Raw genomic sequence first — 22,724 nt, forward strand, 5'->3', positions numbered from 1 at the left:
CTTCAGGTGAGAATTCTTTGTTTAACTCTGTACCACAGTTTTTAATAGGGTTATTTGGTTTTCTGGAGTCTAACTCCTTGATTTCTTTGTATATATTGGATAATAGCCCTCTATCTGATGTATGGTTGCAAAGATCTTTTCCCAATTTGTTGGTTGCTGATTAGTCTTTTTGATGGCGTCCTTTGCTTTACAGAAACTTTGTAATTTTATGAAGTCCCATTTGTCAATTCTTGATCTTAGAGCATACGCTATTGGTGATGTGTTCAGAAACTTTCCCCCTGTACTGATGTCCTAAAGGGTCTTCCCCAGTTTCTTTTCTATTAGCTTCAGTGTGGCTTTATTTTGAGGTCCTTGATCCTTTTGGAGTTGAGCTTAGTACAAGGAGAAAAGGATGGATCAATTTACATTCTTCTGCATGCTGACCTCCAGTTGAACCAGCACCATTTGTTGAAAAGGCTATCTTTTTTCCATTGAATGTTTTCAGCCCCTTTGTAGAGGATAAAGTGGCCATAGGTGTGTGGGTTCATTTCTGGGTCTTCAATCCTGTTCCATTGATCCGCTTGCCTGACATTGTACCAATAACATGTAGTTTTTATCACTATTGCTCTGCAGTAAAGTTTGAGGTCTGGGATACTGAATCCCCCTGAAGTTCTTTTACTGTTGAGAATAGTTTTAGCTATCCTGGGTTTTTTGTTATTCCAGATGAATTTGAGAATTGCTCTTTCTAGCTCTATGGAGAACTGGGTTGGGATTTTTATGGGAGATAGCATTGAATCTGTAGACTGCCTTGGGCAAGATCACCATTTTAACTATATTAATCCTGCCAATTCATGAGCATGGAAGATTTTTCCATTTTCTGAGATCTTCTTTGATTTCCTTCTTCAGAGATCTGAAGTTCTTGTCATATAGGTCTTTCACTTGTTTGGTTAGAGTTACCCCAATATGCTTTATGCTGTTTGTGGCTATTGTGAAGTGTGCCATGTCCCTAATTTCTTTCTCAGTCTGCCTATCCTTTGAGTATATGAAGGCTACTGATTTGATTAAGTTGATTTTGTAGCCATACACTTTGCTGAAGTTGTTTATCAGCTGTAGGAGTTCTCTAGTAGAGTTTTTGGGGTCACTTATGTATACTATCATATCATCTGCAAATAGTGATACTTTGACTTCTTCCTTTCCAATTTGTATCCCTTTGACCTTCTTATATTGTCTAACTGCTCTAGGGAGGACTTCAAGTACTATATTGAAAATATATGGAGAGAAGGGGCAGCCTTCTCTAGTCCCTGATTTTAGTGCGATTGCTTCAAGTTTCTCTCCATTTAGTTTGATGTTGGCTACTGGGTTTGCTGTATATTGCTTTTATGATGTTTAGACATGGGCCTTGAATTCCTGTTCTTTCTAAGACTTTTAGCATGAATGGATGCTGAATTCTGTCAAATGTTTTTTTCAGCATCCAATGAAATGACCATGTGGTTTTTTTCTTTGAGTTTGTTTATGTAGTGGATTGCATTGATGGATTTACTTATATTGAACCAACCCTGCATCCCTGGAATAAAGCCTACTTGATCATGGTGGATGATAATTTTTATGTGTTCTTGGATTCGGTTGGCAAGAATTTTATTGAGTATTTTTGCCTTGATATTCATAAGGGAAATTGGCCTGAAATTCTCTTTCTTAGTTGGATCTTTCTGTGGTTTTGGTGTCAGCATAATAGTGGGTTTGTCGAAAGAGTTCGGTAGTGTTCCTTCTGTTTCTATTTGGTGGAATTGTTTGAAGAGTATTGGTGTTAGGTCTTCTTTGAAGGTCTGATAGAATTCTGCACTGAAACCATCTGGTCCTGTGCTTTTTTTGGTCGGAAGGCTATCTATGACCCCTTCTATTTCTTTAGGGGTTATGTGTCTGTTTAGGTGGTCTATTTGATCGTGGTTTAATTTTGGTAATTGGTATCTGTCTAAGAAAATGTCCATTTCCTCCAGATACTCTAGTTGTGATGAGTACAGGTTTTTGTAGTAGGATCTGATGATTTTTTGAATTTCCTCGGTTTCTGTTGTAATATCCCCGTTTTCATTTCTAATTTTGTTAATTTGGATACTTTCTCTGTGCCCTTTGGTTAGTCTGGCTAAGGGTTTCTGTTTGTGTTTTAAACCCATGGAGTAGATACATGTGATTTGTAAGGACTACATTTGACAGCCCTCCACGTAACTTAAGTTTTTACCTTTGTGTAGTCTGGATAAGGAGATCCATTTGGAAGGTGGCAAAATCATAAATGCTTTTCCCCATGATAGGGGATATTGTACATGGTGGTTTCAGGAGAAGGGGAAATGCCTTCAGTAAAAGAAATTCTGTTGGGAAGTCATGGAGGAATAACGACAGCAACTCACAAATACTTCAACCCAAAATGTGCCCTGCCTATAAAATGTGCAGGGACAAAGATGGAGCAGAGGTGGAGGGAATGGCAAACCAATGACTGGACAAACTGAAACTCATCCCATGTGCTGACACTATAATGACACTTTGTTATGCTTGCCAACAGGATCCTAGCATAATGTTCTCTGAGAGGCTACACACAGCTGCTGACTAAAACAGATACAGAGAACCACAGACAAAAATTATATGGAACACAGGGAGTATGGTGAAAGAGTTGGGGGAAGGATTTAGGGACCCAAAGATGATAGGGACTCCATAGGAAGTGGAAAAAAGTTAAATGCCCTGCAGCCCTGGGGGCTTCTACAGACAGAACCACTAAACAAAGATCAAGCATGGACTGGGCCTTGCCCACCTGTACTTGTGTAGCAGATGAGTAGTTTTATTGATATGCAGATCCAACAACTGGATCTGGGGCTGTCCCTGAATCAGTTGTCTGCCTGTGGATCCTGTTCCCATAACCGTGTTGGCTTATCTGCACTCATTAGGAGAGGGTGTGTCTAGTCCTGCAGTAGTTTGATGTTCCAGAGTGGGGTAATACAAAGGGGTCTTCACCTTCTCAGAGGGGAATAGGTAGAAGGAGCTGTGTGAGGGTGTATATGGAAGAAGGTGGGGTGATGATATCAGGATATGAAGTGAATAAATACACAAATTAATGAAAAAGGAATAGAAAGTATTTATTTTAATTATGACTTTTATTTTAAATGTCTTAGAAAAATCTTAAGAGAATTCAGGAAGAAACTACTCCAAAGTCCAAAGCAGGTAGTAAGCATGTGTTCTGTCTGTCTCCTGTTTTCTCCATACAGCCATTCAAGGTAGGGCCTCCATGTTGCATTAAATCAGCACATATTTGGATGGAATCTCTGAAGGCATATATCTGGTTACTCTAAACTCACATCGATTTCTGTAATACCATTGTGTGATCACTTATTTTATGGACACAAGAACTATTTTTCTTGGTAGGAAAAATAAGTTCAGTGTTGAGAAATATATTGTCTGTTCCTCTAATGAAAATGTAATAAGGATACATGCTCTACTATGTTCATAGCAGCCCTATTTATAATTGCCAGATGCTGGAAAGAACCCAGGTATCCCTCAACAGAAGAGTGGATATAAAAAATGTGGTATATCTACACAATGGAGTACTATTCAGCCATTAGAAACAATGAATTCATGAAATTCTTAGGCAAATGGATGGAGCTAGAGAACATCATACTAAGTGAGGTAACCCAGACTCAAAAGGTGAATCATGGTATGCACTCACTAATAAGTGGTTATTAACCTAGAAAACTGGAATACCCAAAACATAATCCACACATCAAATGAGATACAAGAAGAAAGCAGGAGTGGTCCCTGGTTCTGGAAAGACTCAGTGAAACAGTATTTGGCAAAACCAGAACGGGGAACTGGGAAGGGGTGGGAGGGAGGACAGGGGAAGAGAAGGGGGCTTACGGGACTTTCGGGGAGTGGGGGGGGCTAGAAAAGGGGAAATCATTTGAAATGTAAATAAATTATATCGAATAAAAAAAAGAATGAAAAAAAAGAAAAGAATAATTTTAAAATTACCCAAAATATTTTATCTTAAATTTCAGAATTTCTGTAAATTTCCATGAATTCCTCTTACACAGGAGGATAATGACACAAATAGAAAGTAGGCCATTTACTGAAGCTACGATGTCTATGTTGACTGTTTTTGACAGCTTGCAATCCTTGGAATCATAACCCTCAATCAAAGAGTACATATAGAGGGACCCATGGCTCCAACCACATATGTAGCAGAGGATGGCCTTATTGTACATCAATAAGAGGAGAGGCCCTTGGTCCTGTGAAGGCTCATTGCCCCCATGTAGGGTAATGCCAGGACAGGGTAGCAGGTGTGAGTGGGTTAGTATGCAGGGGTAAAGGGGGTGGGGATAGGGGTTTTGGGAGGGGAAATAAGGAAAGGGGATAACATTTGAAATGTAAATAAAGAAAATGTATAAAAGTCATGCCAAAATATATGTTATGTAGGTATTCTCAGAATGTTGGAAACAGATATCAATGATGTAAACATTATTGCTACTTAGAGAAACTAATGGTTTTTAATCATATTAAAACTAAAGAGTAAATTGATATATGAATGTATTTATAGTAGAATCATGGCTGTAATAATTGTGTGTACATAATAAACTAATTGATTAGATGGCTAGTTGGATGTGTGGGTAGGTGGTTAGTTTGAAATATGGTCTTAATATAGAGCCCTGTGTGGCCTATCCCTTACAATATGTTGAGTAGACTGGCCTCAGTCCCACAGATATCTGCATGCTTCTATCTGCATGCTTCTGCCTTCTGCAAGTTGTGATTAAAGACATGTATTACTATGTCTCCACATTATAATAGTTTCAAATAAAAGGAATTAGCTTTTTGTTTTTCAAACCTTTCTACAATTTGGAAAGTTGTTCTGTTCTATCATTAACATTTGTCAAAAAGCAATTTAATACTTTTTTTGTTTTTTTAGAAACAGGGTTTCTCTGTGTAGCCCTGGCTGTCCTGGAACTCATTCTGTAGACCAGGCTACCATTGAACTCAGAAATATGCCTGCCTCTGCATCCCAAGTGCTGGGATTAAGGGTGTGTGCCCCCACTACCCGGCAGTTCAATACTTTTTGTTAATCAGTTAATAGTATCCTTCAGAGTTCTGTGAACAGCTTTATGTATTTCAGTATATTATTGATTAATTTGAAAAATGTTTGTATTTTATTTTGAAGAGCTTACCATTTTATTTTTAGTATATTTCCCATTTTTAAAATGATAATGATCACCTGAGTGATAATAAAGCTTATATATATATATATATATATATATATATATATATATATATATATATATATATTCCAAAGTGTTTATAAAGCACTCAATTGCCTATTGATATCACTTCCTAAATGGTGATAGCTAAGGGCTTGTAATTATTTTCTTAAGCACAAATAACACATTTTATACCTCTCTGAAGTTATTTAAACTATGGCTTTTAAGTGAAAAGGAAGTTAAGTTAGAAAAAAATATCATAGTCTGAGAGCATCAAAGGAAACTTCTTCAAAGCATACTCTGGCTAGCTAGGAATAACAATGCATTATTGGAAGTAAACTACAACTCATAATCCATGTTACTTCATAAAATCAGGAGTTAAATACTTTTTTTGTAAAGTGGATGCCCCTCCAGACCTGTTTGTGGTAGCATTCAGCGAAGAGGCATCCATGGCAGTTCTTGTTCAGTTCCTCCAAGTCCTCAATCCAGAGTGTATAGTGCCTTCGGCAATAAGCTGGGAAGTGCCCACATGGGTACCAACCTACTGAGACACTTCAAGTCAGAGCAGGACTAGGTACATCATGTAGCACTGAGGACAGAGAAGGCAGTCCAACTAGAGGAAAGGATCCAAAGGGAGGCAATAGAGTCAGTCACCCCCTCTCTTCATTTCTCAGGAGACCCACACGGGGATTATGCTGCACATTTCCTACAAATGTATAGTGGATCTAGATGCAGTCCATTCAAGCTCTTTGGCTGGTGGTTCAGTCTCTGTTAGCCACCATATGCCCAGATTAATTTACTCTATAGGTCTTCTTGTTGTGTCCTTGACCCTTTTGTCTCCCTCCATCCTTCTCTTTACTCTTCCACAAGATACCAAGAGCTCTGACAGATGTTTGGGTGCACAAGCCCAATTTTTTTAACTGGAATATTTATTTTCTTTATTTTCAGTTTCTTTATATTTGTTTGTTTCTTTATTGATACAGGGTCATACTATGTAGACTTAACTAGCCTGGATCTTCATATGTAGGTCAGGTTGAAATCAGTTTCATAGAGATCTACATGCTTTTGAGTTTCAGATTAAAGGTACACTCCACTGTTCCCTGCAAACTTCACTTGCTTTTTGTTTGTTTGTTTGTTTGTCTTGAGTTCTGTGTATATTCTGGATGTAAGCTACATAAGATATACTATTGCCAAAGAATCTCTCACATTCTATGAGCTGCTCTTAACTTACTTGAATGTTTCCTCTGTTGTACAGGAGACATAGACTTTATGAGTTCCCATTTGCCAATTCTTCCCCTTAATTCTCGAGGGAAAGGAGTCATATTCTTTTTTTTTTTCATTAGATATTTGATTTATTTACATTTCAAATGATATACACTTTCCACGTTACCCCTCTGAATATTCCTTATCACATCCCCCTTCCTCCTGCTCATCCCCCCCCCTGCCAATTTTCTGACTTGCATTCCCCTATTCTGGGGAATCAAGCCATCAACAGCACCAATGGTCTCTCCTTCATTGATTTCTGGAATGGTCATCTTCTGCTACATACATAGCTGGATCCATGGGTCTCTCCATGTGTACTCTTTGGTTGGTGGTTTACTCCCTGGGAACTCTGGGGGTATTGGTTAGTATATATTAATATTTCTCCTGCAGGGATGAAAACCTCTTCAGCTCCTTGGTTCCTTTCTCTAGCTGCTTCATTGGGGACCCTACGTTCATTATATTGGTTTTCTGTGAGCCATTGGTATTTTGATACACTGTTCAATAAGGATCAAAGTATCCACATTTTGGCCTTCCTTCTTGAAGTTTATGTGGTCTGTGAGTTGTATCTAGGGTATTCTGAGCTTTGGAGCTATAATATCCACTTATCAGTTAATGCATACCATTTGTGTTCTTTTGTGATTGGGCCTCACTAAGGATGATATTTTCTAGTTCCATCCATTTCCCTAAGAATTTCATGAATTCATCATTTTTAATAGCTGAATAGTACTCCATTGTATAAATATAACGTATTATCTGTATCCTTTTCTTCTGTTTAAGGGCATCTGGGTTCTTTCCAGGTTATACCTATTATAAATAAGGGTTCTAGGAATATAGTGGAGACTGTTTCCTTATTACATGTTGGAGCATCTTCTGGGTATATGCCCAGGAGTGGTATAGCTGGGTTTTCAGGTGTTGCTATGTCCCATTTTCTGAGGAACCGGCCAAACTGATTTCCAGAGTGATATTACCAGTTTGCAATCCCACCAGTAATGGAGGAGTGTTCCTCTTTGTCTACATTCCATCTAGCATTTTCTGTCCCCTGTGTTTTTTTATCTTAGCCATTCTGACTAATGTGACGTGGAATCTCAGGGTTGTTTTCATTTGCATTTCCCTGATAATTAAGGATGTTGCACATTTATTCAGGTGTTTCTCAGCCATCCAGCATTCCTCAGTTGAGAATTCGTGGTTTAGCTCTGTACCCCATTTTTAATAGGGTTATTTGTTTCCCTTGAGTATAACTTCTTGAGTTTTTTTGCATATATTGGATATTTGTCCTCAATTGGCTGTAGTATTGGTAAAGATCTTACCCAATCTGTTGGTTGCCATTTTGTCCTATTGATAGTATCCTTTGCTTTACAGAATCTTTCAATTTTATGAGGTCCTATTCGTCAATACTTGATATTATAGTATCAAGCATAAGCTCTTGGTGTTCTATTCAGGAAAAATTTCCCTGTGTCCATGTGCTCCAGATTCTTCCCCACTTTTTCATCTATTAGTATCAGTGTATCTGGTTTTATGTGCAGGTCCTTGATCCACTTTTGTTGAGTATAAGCTTTTGAACTAGGATCTAATGATTTTTTTTTATTTCCTCAGTTTTTGTTCTTTTGTCTTCCTTTTCATTTCTGATTTTGTTGATTTTGATATAGTCTCTGTGTCCTCTGGTTAGTCTTGCTAATGGTTTATCCATATTGTTGACTTTCTCAAAGAATCAGCTCTTGGTTTGGTTGATTCTTTGTACAGATCTTTTTGCTTCTACTTGGTTGATTTCAGTCCTGAGTTTGACTATATCCTGTCATCTACTTCTCTTTGGTATGTTTGCTTCTTTTTGTTCTATAGCTTTTAGATGTGCTTTCAAGCAGCTAGTGTATGCTTCCTCAAGGTTATTTTTGGAGGCACTCAGAGCCATGAGTTTTCCTCGTAGCACTGCTTTCATCGTGTCCCTAAGTTTGGGTATTTTCTGGCTTCATTTTCATTAAATTCTAAAAAGTCTTCAATTTCTCTCTTCATTTCTTCCTTTACTGAATTATTATTGAGTAGAATGTTGTTCATATTCCATGTGTATGTGGGATTTTTATTGGTTTTGTTGTTATTGAAGACCAGCCTACATCCATGGTGATCTGGTAAGTTATATCTATTGGGGATTATTTTGTTACCAATTATATGGCCACTTTTGGAGAATGTACCATGAGGTTATGAGAAGGTATATTCTTTTGTTTTAGGATAAAATGTTCTATAGATATCTGTTGAATCCATTTGTTCCATAACTTCTGTTAGTTTCAATGTATCTTCATTTAGTTTCCTTTTCCATGATATGTCCATTAATGAGAATGGGGTGTTGAAGTCTCCCACTATTATTGTCTGAGATTAAATGTGTGATTTGAGCTTTAGTAAAGTTTCTTTTATGAATGTGGGTGCCCTTGTATTTGGAGCATAGATGTTCAATATTGAGAGTTCTTCTTAGTAGATTTTTCCTTTCATGTGTATGAAATGCCCTTCCTTATCTTTTTGATAACTTTTGGTTGAACATTAATTTCATTCTATATTAGAATGACTAATCCATATTGTTTCTTGGGACCATTTGCTTGGAAAATTGTTTTCCAGCCTTTTACTCTGAGGTTGTGTCTTTGTCACTGACGTGGATTTCCTGTATGCACAACAATGTTGGGTCCTGTTTGTGTAGCCAGTCTTTCCATCTTTGTCTTTTTTTGGAGGGGGTGGGACTTGAGTCCATTGGTATTAAGAGATCTTAAGGAAAATTGATAGCTGCTTCCTTTTATTTTATATTTTATTTTCATGTTTGTGTTAGTATCTTCTCTTTTGTTTGTTAAAAGGTTACTTTCTTCTTTTTCTAGGGTGTAGTTTCCCTCCTTGTGTTGGCATTTTCCATTTATTATCCTTTGAAGGGCTGGATTTTTGGAAAGATATTGTGTAAATTTGTTTTTGTCATGAAATATCTTGGTTTCTTCATCTATGGTAATTTGGATATTTGTTGGGTATAATAGCCTAGGTTGACATTTGTGTTCTCTTAAGGTCTGTTTGACATCTTCTCATGGTCTTCTGGCTTTTATAATCTCTTGCAAGTAATCTGTTGTAATTGTGATAGGTCTGCCTTTATATGTTCTTGATATTTTCCTCTTATTATTTTAATATTGTTTCTTTGTTTTGTGTATTTGGTATTTTGATTATTATGTGATGGGAAGAATTTGTTTTCTGGTCTAATCTATTTGGGGTCCTGTAGACTTCTTGTATGTTCATGGGAAACTCTTCAGGTTTGGAAAGTTTTCTTCTATAATTTTGATGATGATATTTACCAGCTCTTTAAGTTGGGAATCTTTGCACTCTTCTATACCTATAATCCTTAGGTTTAGTCTTCTTATTGTGTCCTAGATTTCCTAGATGTTTTGGCTTGGAAGCTTTTTGCATTTTGCAATTTCTTTGACTGTTGTGTTAATGTTTTCTATGGTATCTTCTGCACTTGAGATTCTCTCTTCTATCTCTTGTATTCTATTGTTGATGCTTATGTCTGTGCCTCCTGATCTCTTTCCTAGGTTTTCTGCCTCTAGGTTTATCTCCCTTTGTGATTTCTTTATTGTTTCTACTTCTATTGTTTGATCATGGATGGTTTTGTTCAATTCCTTCACCTCTTTGCTTATGTTTTTCTGTAATTATTTAAGGGAATTTTGTGTTTCCTTTTTAAGGTCTCCTACCTGTTTACCTCTCTTCTCCTGTATTTCTTTAAGGAATTTATTTATGCTATTCTTAAAGTCCTCTATTAGCATCATGCGTTGTGATTTTGTCTTTTCTTTTCTTTTCTGTTCTTTTGTTTTCTTTTCTTTTCTTTTTATTTTCTATATTCTTAGTTTACATTCCAAATGCTTTCCCCTTTCCTGGTTCCCCCCACCCCATCGATCTCAGAAGCCCTCTTCCCTCCACCCATTTTCCAATCACCCCCTCGCATTTCTCTGTCCTGGTACTCCCCTATAATGCTGGATCAAGTCTTTTCAGAACCAGGGCCCTCTCCTTCCTTCTTCTTGTGAATCATTTGATATGCTAATTGTCTTGAGAATTCAGAGCTTCTGGGCTAATTAATATCCACTTATAAGTGATTGCATTCCATGTGTATTCTTTTGTGATTGGGTTACCTCACTTAGAATGATATTTTCCAGATCAAACCATTTGCCTAAAATTTTTGTGAATTAATTGTTTCTAATTGCTGAGTAGTATTCCATTGTGTAAATATACCACATTTTCTGAATCCATTCCTCCATTGAGGGACATCTGGGTTCTTTCCAGCTTCTGGCTATTATAAATAAGGCTTCTATGAACATAGTGGAGCATGTGTCTTTATTGCATGCCAGGGAATCCTCTAGGTATATGCCCAGGAGAGGTATACCAGGGTCCTCCGGAAGTGACATGCCCAGTTTTCTGAGGAACCGCCAGACTGATTTCCATTGTGGTTGTACCATCTTGCAATACCACCAGCAGTGGAGGAATGTTCCTATTTCTCCACATCCTCACCAATACCTGTTGTCTCCTGAGTTTTTAAACTTAGCCATTCTGACTGGTGTGAGGTGAAATCTCAGGGTTGTTTTGATTTTCATTTCCCTAATTATTAATGATATTAAACATTTCTTAAGGTGCTTCTCAGTCATCCAAATTTTTTCAGGTGAAAATTCTTTGCTTAGCTCTGCACCCCCCTTTTTCATAGGGTTATTTGTTTCTCTGGGTCTAACTTCTTGAGTTCTTTGTATATATTGGATATTAGTCCTCTGTCGGATTTAGGGTTGGTGAAGATCCTTTCCCAATTTGTTGGTTGCCATTTTGTCCTATGAGATATGATTTTAAATTAGAGTCCTGCTTTTTTTCCAGGACTTGCTGTGGTGGGAGAACTGGCTTCTGCTGATGTCACATAGCCTTGTTTCCATTGGTAAGTTTCTTGCCCTTGCCTTTTCCCATCTGGTTATCACTGGTGTTAGCTTATCTTCCTGTCTTTGGCTGTAGCTTTTCCCTCTGTGGGCCTGTAAGCCTGTGTCAGCACTCCTGGGTTTCCTGTTCTTTCCTGGCAGGACCTGTTTATAGAAGGTTGTGGGACAGCCTTAACTCCTGAGTGCCAAAATCCGTTTTTCTCTTGTCTATATAACATTCATCATGCTGACTAATATAGATAATACCATAAATAAAACTATGGAAAATGCATTTCAACTAAACTGGACCTATAAACTAGTAGGTCTCAATCTTTTAATACTAATAATAGTAATGGGAAAGAGAAATTTCCATATGAAATTGAGATGTATCTTTTCAAGGTCTATAAAGAATTGTGTTGGCAGTTTTGATGGCCATTATTTTTAATCTGAAGAATACTTTTGGTATGATACCTTATTTACCATGTTAAATATACCAATTCACAATTGTTGGATATGTTATAACTAACATTTGATAACTTCCTTAATTTACTTCTTCAATGACCTGAAGATATTTTCTTATCAAACTTCCACTTAATTTCTCAGAGTTATAACAAGATATTTTGTATTATTTATGGGTATTTAGAAGGGCGTTGTTTCCCTAATTTCTTCTCAGCCCATTTGTGCTTTGTATAAACTATAGCTAGTAATTTTTTAAGTTAATTTTTTAGTCATCCGCTGTGCTAAAAGTTGTTATCCACTGTATGTGTTCTGTGGTAGAGTTTTGGTGGTCATTTGTGTATAATATTATATTATCTGCAAGTATCAACACTATGACAATACTCAACTTCATATGGAAATAAAAGATCTAAAGCAATGCTTTACAGTAGAAGAACTTCTGGAGGTATCAATATATCAGATCACAAACTCAACTATGGAGCAATAGTAAAATAAACCTCAGAGTATTAGAATACAAGCAGACAGGTTAATCATTTGATTAAATCAAAGACTCAGAAATAAACCCATACCTCTAGTGACTTTTGAAATTTGACAAGGAAGCCAAAACCATCCAACTGTAAAAAGGAAGCCTCATCAATAAATAGAGGTGGTGTGATTGGATATCTGAATATAGAAGAGGATACATAGATTCATTTTTATCCCTCTGACCAAATTCAAGTCCAAGTAGTTCAAGACCTCATTATAAAAGTGGCAAAAATAAATTTGACTGAAGAAGATGTAAAGAATACCCTTGAACATATCGGAACAGAAGACAACTTATTTAACATAACACTAACACCTCAGGAACTAAGATTAACAACTAATAAATGGGACCTTCTGAAACTGAAAAAATTTGTAAGTCAAGGGCACTTTTAATAAAAAAATAATAGCCTACAGGATGGGAAAAGATCTTCAACAACCTTAAATCTGACATAAGGCTTATATCCAAAATATATAAAGTACTGAAGAAATTAGACACAAACAAACAAAATAAGCCAATAAAAACTGTCATATAGAGTTAAAGAAAATTCTCAACAGAGGAATCTCAAATGCCCAAGAAGAACTTAAGGACATATTCAACTTTCTTAGTCATCGGAGACATGCAAGTCAAACTGATACTGGCATTCCATTTTACACTCACCAGAATGGCTAAGATTAAAATCTCAAGCAATACTTCATGCTGCAAAGGATTTGGAACTACCCTAATCCTGAAGGAAGTGCAATCATTTATAACTAGGATGGTTCAGAAACAAATTCGATGGTTTCTCAGTGATTTGGGAAGAGTTCAATCTCAATACTCAGCTATACCACTCCTGGGCATATACCAAAATAATGCTCTACCGTACCACAAGGACACATGCTCCAATTACATTCATAGTCACTTTTTTAAATAATCCCTCAAAACTGGATATAGCCTAGACACCCTTCAACTGAAAAATTAATATAGAAAATTCAGTGTATTTACACAATGTAACAACTAAGATATCCCTCAACAGAGGAATGGATACAGAAAATGTGGTATATTTACACAATGGTAGTGCTACTCAGCTATTAAAAACAACGACTTCATGAAATTCATAGGCCAATGGATATAACTAGAAAATATCATCCTGAGTGAGGTAACCCAATCACAAAATAACACACATGACATGTACTCCCAGATAAATGGATTTTGGCCCAAAAGCCTGGAATACCAAAGATACAATCAAAGACCATATAAATCTCAAGAAGAAGAAATAGCAAAGTATGGATGCTCCAATCCTATTTAGAATGAGGAACAAAATTATCACAGGGTGTAGAGTGTGGGAGGGACTTTGGAGGAAAGAAGGAGGGAGAGGGTGAAAAAAAGGTGGGCAGGATCAGGAATGGGAGGAGATGGGGAAGATATACATAGGGTCAAGAAATTGAATAGATGTAGTAATGGTGGATGGGGAACGGAGTTAGCCACCAGAAAATCCCAGATAGCAGGAAAGCAAGAGGCTCCTGGGACCCGACAGGGATGATATTAGCTGAATTACTCAATAAAGGGGAGAGAGAACCTGTTGAGACCATATCCAGAGGTTAAGCATTGCCCAAGTTTGAGGGATGGCGGTACCCACCCATCTCAAAAATATTAACAAAGGATTGTTCCTGTTGAAAGGAAATATAGGGACAAAGAGTGAAGCAGAGCCTGAAGGAAAGGCCACATAGAGACTGCCTCACATGGGGATCCATCTCACAAGCAGACACCAAACCCCAACACTATTGTTATTGCCCAGAAGTGCTTGTGGATGGGAGCCTGATATAGCTGTCTCCTGAGAGGTTCTGCCAGAGCAGGAACAATACAGATGCGGATGATCACAGCCAACCATTGGATTAAGCATGGGGACCACAATGGAGAAGTTAGGGAAAGACTGAAGGAAGTGGAGGGGCATGCCACCCTGTAGGCAAAACAACGATATCAACCAAGCAGACCACCCCATTACTCCCAGGGACCAAACCAACATCCCAAGAGTGCACATAGAGGAACCCATGCTTCCAGTTGCTTATGTAGCAGAGGATAGCCTTTTCTGGCATCAGTGGGAGAGGAGGCCTTGGTTTTGTGAAGACTCAATGCCTCAGTTTAAGTGATAGTAGGTTGATGAGGTAGGAGTGTGTAGGTGGTGGAGCACCCTCATAGAAACAGGGGGAGGGGAAATATGGGATAGATTGTTTCTGGAGGGGAAACCAGGAAAGGAGATGAAATTGGTAGGCAAGAGAATGGAACTAGAAAATTTCATCCTGTGTGAGATAAATCAGACCCAGAAAGACACATGTGGTATGTACACACTTAAAATTTGATATTATCCAGAAAGTACAGGGTCACCATGCTAAAATCCATAGACCCAAATAAGCTAATTAAGTGTAATTAAGGGAGGATGCTTGAATCTAACTAAGAAGGGGAAATACAATAAATAATTATGGGAGATTTGAGGGATGTAATTGGGAGGAAGAGGGAGTGGGAAGGGAAATAGGATGGATCAAGGGTGCAGATGACCAAGTGAGAGAGAACTGGGAGACCAAACTGGGATTGGTTGGTGGGGACATCTCTAATTTAGCTGCCTTCTCTAAGCTCAATACAAGAAGATACCCCTAGTCCTACTCCACTATGATTTGCCATGGGGGTTGGTATGCATGAGAGGCTTCTTCTTCTCTGAGCAGAAAGGTAAGGGGATAGAGAAAGGGCAGGTGAATGGGAAGGACTGATAGCCCAGGAGGGAGGGAATGTTGTAAGAGGGGAGAGAGGGTATAAGGGAGAAAGAGAAGGTATGAGGGGAAGACAGGAGGGAAGCCCAGAGGGCCAGGAATGGAGATAATGCAGCTTCAGGGAGTAATGTGGGGAGAACCTCTAGAAAGTCCCAGAGACCTGGGATATGAGAAGCTCCCAGGACTCAATGGGGATGGTATTAGCTGAAATGCTCACCAGTGGGGGAGATAAAACCTGTAGATACCACTTCCAGTAGACAGACAGGCCCCCAGTGGGGGGATGAGACCACCCACCAATCTTCAAAATTTTGACCCAGAATTGTTTCTGTCTAAAGGAAATAAAGGGACAACATGGAAGAGAGACTGAAGGAAAGCAAATCCAGTGAGTGGCCCAAATTGGGATCTATCCCATGTGCAGGCAACAAACCCTGACACTATTACTGATACCATATGCTTGCAGACAGGAGCTTAATGTGGCTGTTCTCTGAGACTCTACCAAAACCTGTCTGAGACAGATGGACATACTTAGAGCCAACCATTGGACTGAGGTCTGGGACTCCTACGGAAGAGTTAGGGGAAGGATTGAAGGAGCTGAAGGGGATGGCAACTCCATAGAAATATCAAAAGTATTAATTAATCCAGATCCCTGGAAGCTCTCAGAGATCAAGAGTACCAACCAAGGAGCATAAATAGGCTTGTCCATAGCCCCCAAGCATATATGCAGCAGGGTAATGCTTTGTTTGGCCTCAGTGGTAGAAGGTGTGCTTTCCTGTAGAGACTTGAAGCCCCAGGATAGTGGAATGCTGGGAGATGAAGTGGGGAGTGGATGGGTGCAAGAGAGGGGGATGATGGGTTGGGGGAGCACCCTCTCTGTGGGTGAGGGGGATGGGGATGGGGTGAAGATCTCTGGAAGGGGGTGCTGGGAAGGAGGGCAACATTTGGAATGCAAATAAATAAAATAACTTAATATAAAAAGGAAAGCAGATGTAAATTATATAAATTAATTAAAAATACATTTCAAGCACGTTAATGACAAGAGGTAAAGAGGGAAAGTTCATTTTAATGAGGATGATAGCAAAATACATTACAATTTTAAACATGAGTGCAGGAAACTTAGTAACATTTAAGTACATATGAATATGCCACAGGACTCAAAGACATAGATGACTTCACACTCTGTGACTGTATATAATTTCAATAAGCATCTTCCACCAATAGATAGGTATCAGGGTACAAAGCAAACAGACATGTAGAATGAATGACATCATATATCCAAAATCCTAGCAAATATTCCAACCACAAGATAAAGAATTCTATTTACCTGGGCATTGAAACTTTCCTAAAATGGCACAGTATGGGACAAAAAACACATATTAAAAAGTTCAGAAAATTTGAAATAATTTCAAGTATCCTACCTGGCCATGAAATAAGCAGAAAAGGAATAATCAGCATTCATTCAAAATTGCAGAGATTAACCATTCAATTTTAATTTTTTTAAAAAATTAAAAAATGATGGTTCTTAATTGATTTAGCCTCCCTTTTAGCCCACCACCAAACAGAGGTAGTGGGGAAGAAAGCAAATGTTGGTAGTGGACACGATTAGAAAATTTCTTTGGATCAACTCCCATCTGTGTTGTCTGGAAATCTGCAGGTCAGTTCACAGGTTATCAGAGGAAGCTCAATCCACTTGCAAACAGTTCGCAGATACAACAGCAGTCTAGAGTTTACACACAGTAGAGTTGAGTTAGCAACAGCGATGACAAGACTTAGAAGAGTCAACCAGGCCTCAGACTTACCTTGAGGAAGCAGAAGGGACCAGCCAGGAGGAATGCCAGGAGATATTCTTGGCTGTGCCTCTTTTCAGTGAAGCAAAGATCAGTCAAGACTAGAGATTCACAAGTATTGCACTGTTAACTCTAAAAGCAAGCCTACCTCAGCCTCCATCATTGTTGATTAAGTTTTATTTATATGCTCCAAACCACACTTGTACTCCATGGGTCTGGCCTCAGCACATGTATGTCTGGCCTCAGCACAAGCACCTTATTCAGCTGACATCACTTTGCCATAAGCCAGTGTCCACAGAATAGGCAAGAAACTACAGCACACTGCCATTATTTGATGTATTTTTCTCTATGGAGTCCTGGCAAATGCAGCTCAAATAAGCAATGTAAGGCAGACCAATACATGTATGTTTTTGTCATCTTATGTTCTTTTTTTTTTATTTGATATATTTTTTATTTACATTTTGAATGATTTCCCCTTTTCTAGCCCCCAACTCCCTGAAAGTCCCATAAGCCCCCTCCCCCCCCCTGTTCTCCCACACACCCCTTCCCACTTCCCTGTTCTGGTTTTGCCCTATACTGCTTCATTGAGTCTTTCCAGAACAAGGGGCCACTCTTCCATTCTTCTTGTACCTCATTTGATGTATGGATTATGTTTTGGGTATTCCAGTTTTCTAGGTTAATATCCACTTATTAGTGAGTGCATACCATGATTGATCTTTTGAGACTGGGTTACCTCACTTAGTATTATGTTCTCCAGCTCCACAAATTTGCCTAAGAATTTCATGAATTCATTGTTTCTAATGGCTGAATAGTACTCCATTGAGTATATATACCACATTTTTGCATCCATTCTTCTGTTGAGGGATACCTGGGTTCTTTCCAGCTTCTGGCTATTAGAAATAGGGCTGTTATGAACATAGTGGAGCATGTATCCTTATTACATGCTGGGGAATCCTCTGGGTATATGCCCAGGAGTGGTATAGCAGGATCTTCCAGAAGTGACATGCCCAGTTTTCTGAGGAACCCGCCAGAATGATTTCCAGAGTGTACCAATTTGCAACCCCACCAGCAGTGGAAGAGTGTTCCTCTTTCTCCACATCCTCACCAACACCTGCTGTCTCTTGAGTTTTTAATCTTAGCCATTCTGACTGGTATAAGGTGAAATCTCAGGGTTGTTTTGATTTGCATTTCCCTAATGACTAATGAAGTTGAGCATTTTTTTAAGTGCTTCTCAGCCATCTGAAGTTCTTCAGGTGAAAATTCTTTGTTTAACTCTGTACTCCATTTTTAAATAGGGTTATTTGGTTTTCTGGAGTCTAACTTCTTGAGTTCTTTATATATATATTGGATATTAACCCTCTTTCTGATGTAGGGTTGGTGAAGATCTTTTCCCAATTTGTTGGTTGCCGATTTGTCCTTTTGATGGTGTACTTTGCCTTACAGAAACTTTGTAATTTTATGAGGTCCCATTTTTCAATTCTTGATATTAGAGCATACGCTATTGGTGACCTGTTCAGAAACTTTCCCCTTATACCAATGTCCTCAAGGGTCTGCCCCAGTTTCTTTTCTATTAGCCTCAGAGTGTCTGGCTTCATGTGGCGCTCCTTGATCCATTTGGAGTTGAGCTTAGTACAAGGAGACACGGATGGATCAATTCCCATTCTTCTGCATGCTGACCTACAGTTGAACCAGCACCAATTGTTGAAAAGGCTATCTTTTTTCCATTGGATGTATTCCACCCCTTTGTCGAGGATCAAGTGGCCATAGGTGTGTGGGTTCATTTCTGGATCTTCAATCCTGTTCCATTGATCCTCCTGCCTGTCACTGTATCAATGCCATGCAAGTTTTAACACTATTGCTCTGTAGTATTGTTTGAGGTCAGGGATACTCATTCCCCCAGAATTTCTTTTGTTGTTGAGAATAGTTTTAGCTATCCTGGGTTTTTTGTTGTTCCAGATGAATTTGAGAATTGCTCTTTCTAACTCTGTGAAGAATTGAATTGGGATTTTGATGGGTATTACATTGAATCTGTATATTGCTTTTGGAAAAATGGCCATTTTTACTATAATAATCCTGCTGATACATGAGCATGGGAAGTTTTTCCATTTTTTGAGGTCTTCCATTTTCTTCTTCAGAGTCTTGAAGTTCTTGTCATACAAATCTTTCACATGTTTGGTAAGATTCAACCCAAGGTGTTTTATACTGTTTGTGGCTATTGTGAAGGGTGTCATTTCCCTAATTTCTTTCTCAGCCTGCTTATCCTTTGAGTATAGGAAGGCTCCTGATTTGCTTGAGTTGATTTTATAACCTGCCACTTTGCTGAAGTTGTTTATCAGCCGTAGGAGTTCTCTAGTGGAGTTTTTTGGGTCACTTAGGTAGACTAACATATCATCTGCAAATAATGATAGTTTGACTTCTTCCTTTCCAATTTGTATCCTTTTGAACTCCTTATGTTGTCTAATTGCCCAAGCTAGTACCTCAAGTACAATACTGAAAAGATAAGGAGAAAGGGGGCAGCCTTGTCTGGTCCCTGATTTCAGTGGGTTTGCTTCAAGTTTCTCTCCATTTAGTTTGATGCTGGCTACCGGTTTGCTGTATATTGCTTTTTACTTTGTTTAGGTATGGGCCTTAAATTCCTGTTCCTTCCAAGGCTTTTAGCATGAACGAATGCTGAATTTTGTCAAATACTTTTTCAGCATCCAATGAAATGACCATGTGTTTTTTTTTTTTTTCTTTGAGTTTGTTTATGTAGTGGATGGCATTGATGGATTTCCATATATTGATCCAACCTTGCCTCCCTGGGATAAAGCCTACTTGATCATGGTGGATGATCGTTTTGATGTGTTTTTTAATTTGGTTGGCAAGAATTTTATTGAGTATTTTTGCATCGATGCTCATAATGGAAATTGGTGTGAAGTTCTCTTTCTTTTTTGGATCTTTGTGTGGTTTTGGTATCAGCGTAATTGTGGCTTTGTAGAAGGAATTGGGTAGTGTTCCTACTGTTTCTATTTTGTGGAATAGTTTGAAGAGTATTGGTATAAGGTCTTCTTTGAAGTTTTGATAGAATTCTGCACTGAAACCATCTGGTCCTGTGCTTTTTTTGGTTGGAAGACGTTTTATGACACCTTCTATTTCTTTAGGGTTTATGGTACTGTATAAATGATCTATTTGGTTTTGATTTAATTTTGCTGTTTGGTATCTGTCTAGGAAATTCTCCATTTCCTCCAGATTCTCCAGTTGTGTTGAGTATAGGCTTTTGTAGTAGGATCTGATGATATTATGGATTTCCTCAGTTTCTGTTGTTATATCCCCCTTTTCATTTCTAATTTTCTTAATTTGGATACTTTCTCTGTGCCTTTTGGTCAGTCTGACTAAGGGTTTATCTATCTTGTTGATTTTCTCAAAGAACCAGCTCCTGGATTCGTTGTTTCTTTGTATGGTTCTCTTTGTTTCCACTTGATTGATTTCAGCCCTGAGTTTGATGATTTCCTGTCTTCTAGTCCTCCTATGTGAATTGGCTTCTTTTTTCCAGGGCATTCAGGTGTGTCGTTAAGCTACTCGTGTATGCTCTCTCCATTTTCTTTTTGGAGGCACTCAGGGCTATGTTTTTTCCTCTTAGCAGTGCTTTAATTGTGTCCCAAAGATTTGGGTATGTTGTGCCTTCATTTTCATTAAATTCTAAAAAGTCTCTGATTTCTTTCTTTATTTCTTCTTTGGTCAAGGTGCCATTTGTAGAGTATTGTTCAGCCTCCATGTGTATGTGGGCTTTCTATTGTTTTTGTTGCTATTGAAAACCACTCTTACTCCATAGGAATCTGATAGCAGGCATAGGATTAGTTCAATCTTCTTATATTTGTTGAGGTCTCTCTTGTGTCCAATTATATGGTCGATTTTGGAGAAGGTACCATGAGGTGCTGAGAAAAAGGTATATTCTTTTGCTTTAGGTTGAAATGTTCTATCAAATCCAATTGGTCCAAATTTTCAATTAGTTTTACTGTGTCCCTGTTTAGTTTCTGTTTTCCTCATCGGTCCATTGAAGAGAGTGGATTATTGAAGTCCCCCACAATTTTTGTATTAGGTACAATGTGTGCTTTGAGCTTTAGTAAAGTTTCTCTTACGAATGAGGGTGCCCTTGCATTTGGTGCATACATGTTCAGAATTGAAAGTTCTTGGTGGATTTTTTCTTTGACCAGCAAGAAGTGTCCTTCTGTGTCTCTTTTGATGACTTCAGGTTGAAAGTCAATTTTATCTGATATTAGAATTCCTACTCTGGCTCATTTCCCAAAAACATTGCCTTGTAAAATTGTCTTCCAGCCTTTTACTCTAGCTTAGTTTTTGTCTTTGACACTGAGGTGTGTCTCCTGTATGCAACAAAATGTAGGGTCATGTTTCCTTACCCAAGTAACATATAAAGGAAGACCTATCAGAATCACACCAGAATTCTCACCAGAGACCATGAAAGCTAGAAGATCCTGGGCAGATCTCATGCAGACTCTAAGAGAACACAAATGTCAGCCAAGACTACTATTCCCAGCAAAACTCTCATTCACCATAGATGGAGAAACCAAGATATTCCATGATAAACCAAATTTATACAATATCTTTCGACAAACCCAGCTCTGCAAAGAATAATACGAATATGTATTATTCTGTTATTACGTATCAGTCTTTTAGTCTATATCTTTTTATTGGGGTTGAGTACATTGATGTTAAGAGATATTAAGGAATAGTGATTATTACTTCTGTCATTTTTGATGTTATTTTTATATTTGAGTGGTTATCTTCTTTTGGGTTTGATGAAGGAAGGTAACTATCTTGCTTTTTCCAGGGTGTAGTTTCCCTCCTTGTATTGGAGTTTTCTTCCTATTATTCTTTGCAGTGCTGGGTTTGTGGAAAGATATTGTATTAATTTGGTTTTGTCATGGAATATCTTGGTTTCTCCATCTATGGTTATTGAGAGTTTTGCTGGGTATTATATTCTTGGCTAACATTTGTGTTCTCTTAGAGTCTGCATGAGATCTGCCCAGGATCTTCTAGATTTCATGGTCTCTGGTGAGAAGTCTGGTGTGATTTTCATAGGTCTTCCTTTATATGTTACTTGGCCTTTTCCTCTTACTGCCTTTAATATTCTTTCTTTGTTTAGTGCATTTGGGGTTTTAATTATTATGTGACAGGATGTATTTCTGCTCAGTTCCAGTCTGTTTGGAGTTCTGTAGGATTCTTGTAATATTCATGGGCATCTCTCTCTTTAAGTTGGGAAAGTTTTCTTCCTTAATTTTTTGGAAGATATTTGCTGGCCTTTTCAGTTGTAAATCTTCACTCTCATCTATACCTATAATCCTTAGGTTTGGTCTTCTCATTTTATCCTGGATTTCCTGGATGTTCTGGGATATAAGCTTTTTGCATTTTGCATTTTCTTTGACAGTTGAGTCAATGGTTTCTATGGTATCTTCAGCATCTGAGCTTCTTTCTTCCATCTCTTGTATTCTGTTGTTATTTGCATCTATGGCCCCTGATTTCTTCTCATGGTTTTCTATCTCCAAAGTTGTCTCCCTTTGTGATTTCTTAGTTGTTTCTACTTCTGTTTTTAGATCCAGGATGGTTTTGCTCAGTTCCATCATTTGTTTGTTTGTGTTTTCCTTTAATTCTTTAAGAAATTGTTGTTTCCTCTTTCATGACTTCTGCCTGTTGGCTCAAGTTCTCCTGCATTTCTTTAAGTTTTTTTCTTTTTTTCTTTTTTCTTTTTCTTTTTTTTTCTTTTTCTTTTTTGCGTTTCTTCTTTATTGGCTTCTATCTCTTGAGCCTTATTCTCCTGAATTTCTTTAAGTGATTTTTGTGTTTCCATTATA

The 22,724-nt window shown here is 38.0% G+C and overlaps 1 pseudogene; it reads right to left on the reverse strand.

Moving 5' to 3' along the window:
- Positions 1-22,724, reverse strand: part of LOC127675595 (abl interactor 2-like) — a 94,756-nt pseudogene that overhangs the window by 64,190 nt on the left and 7,842 nt on the right.

The sequence above is a fragment of the Apodemus sylvaticus genome, chromosome X (genome assembly GCF_947179515.1).
Source record: "Apodemus sylvaticus chromosome X, mApoSyl1.1, whole genome shotgun sequence".
NCBI classification, from domain to species: Eukaryota; Metazoa; Chordata; class Mammalia; order Rodentia; family Muridae; genus Apodemus; species Apodemus sylvaticus.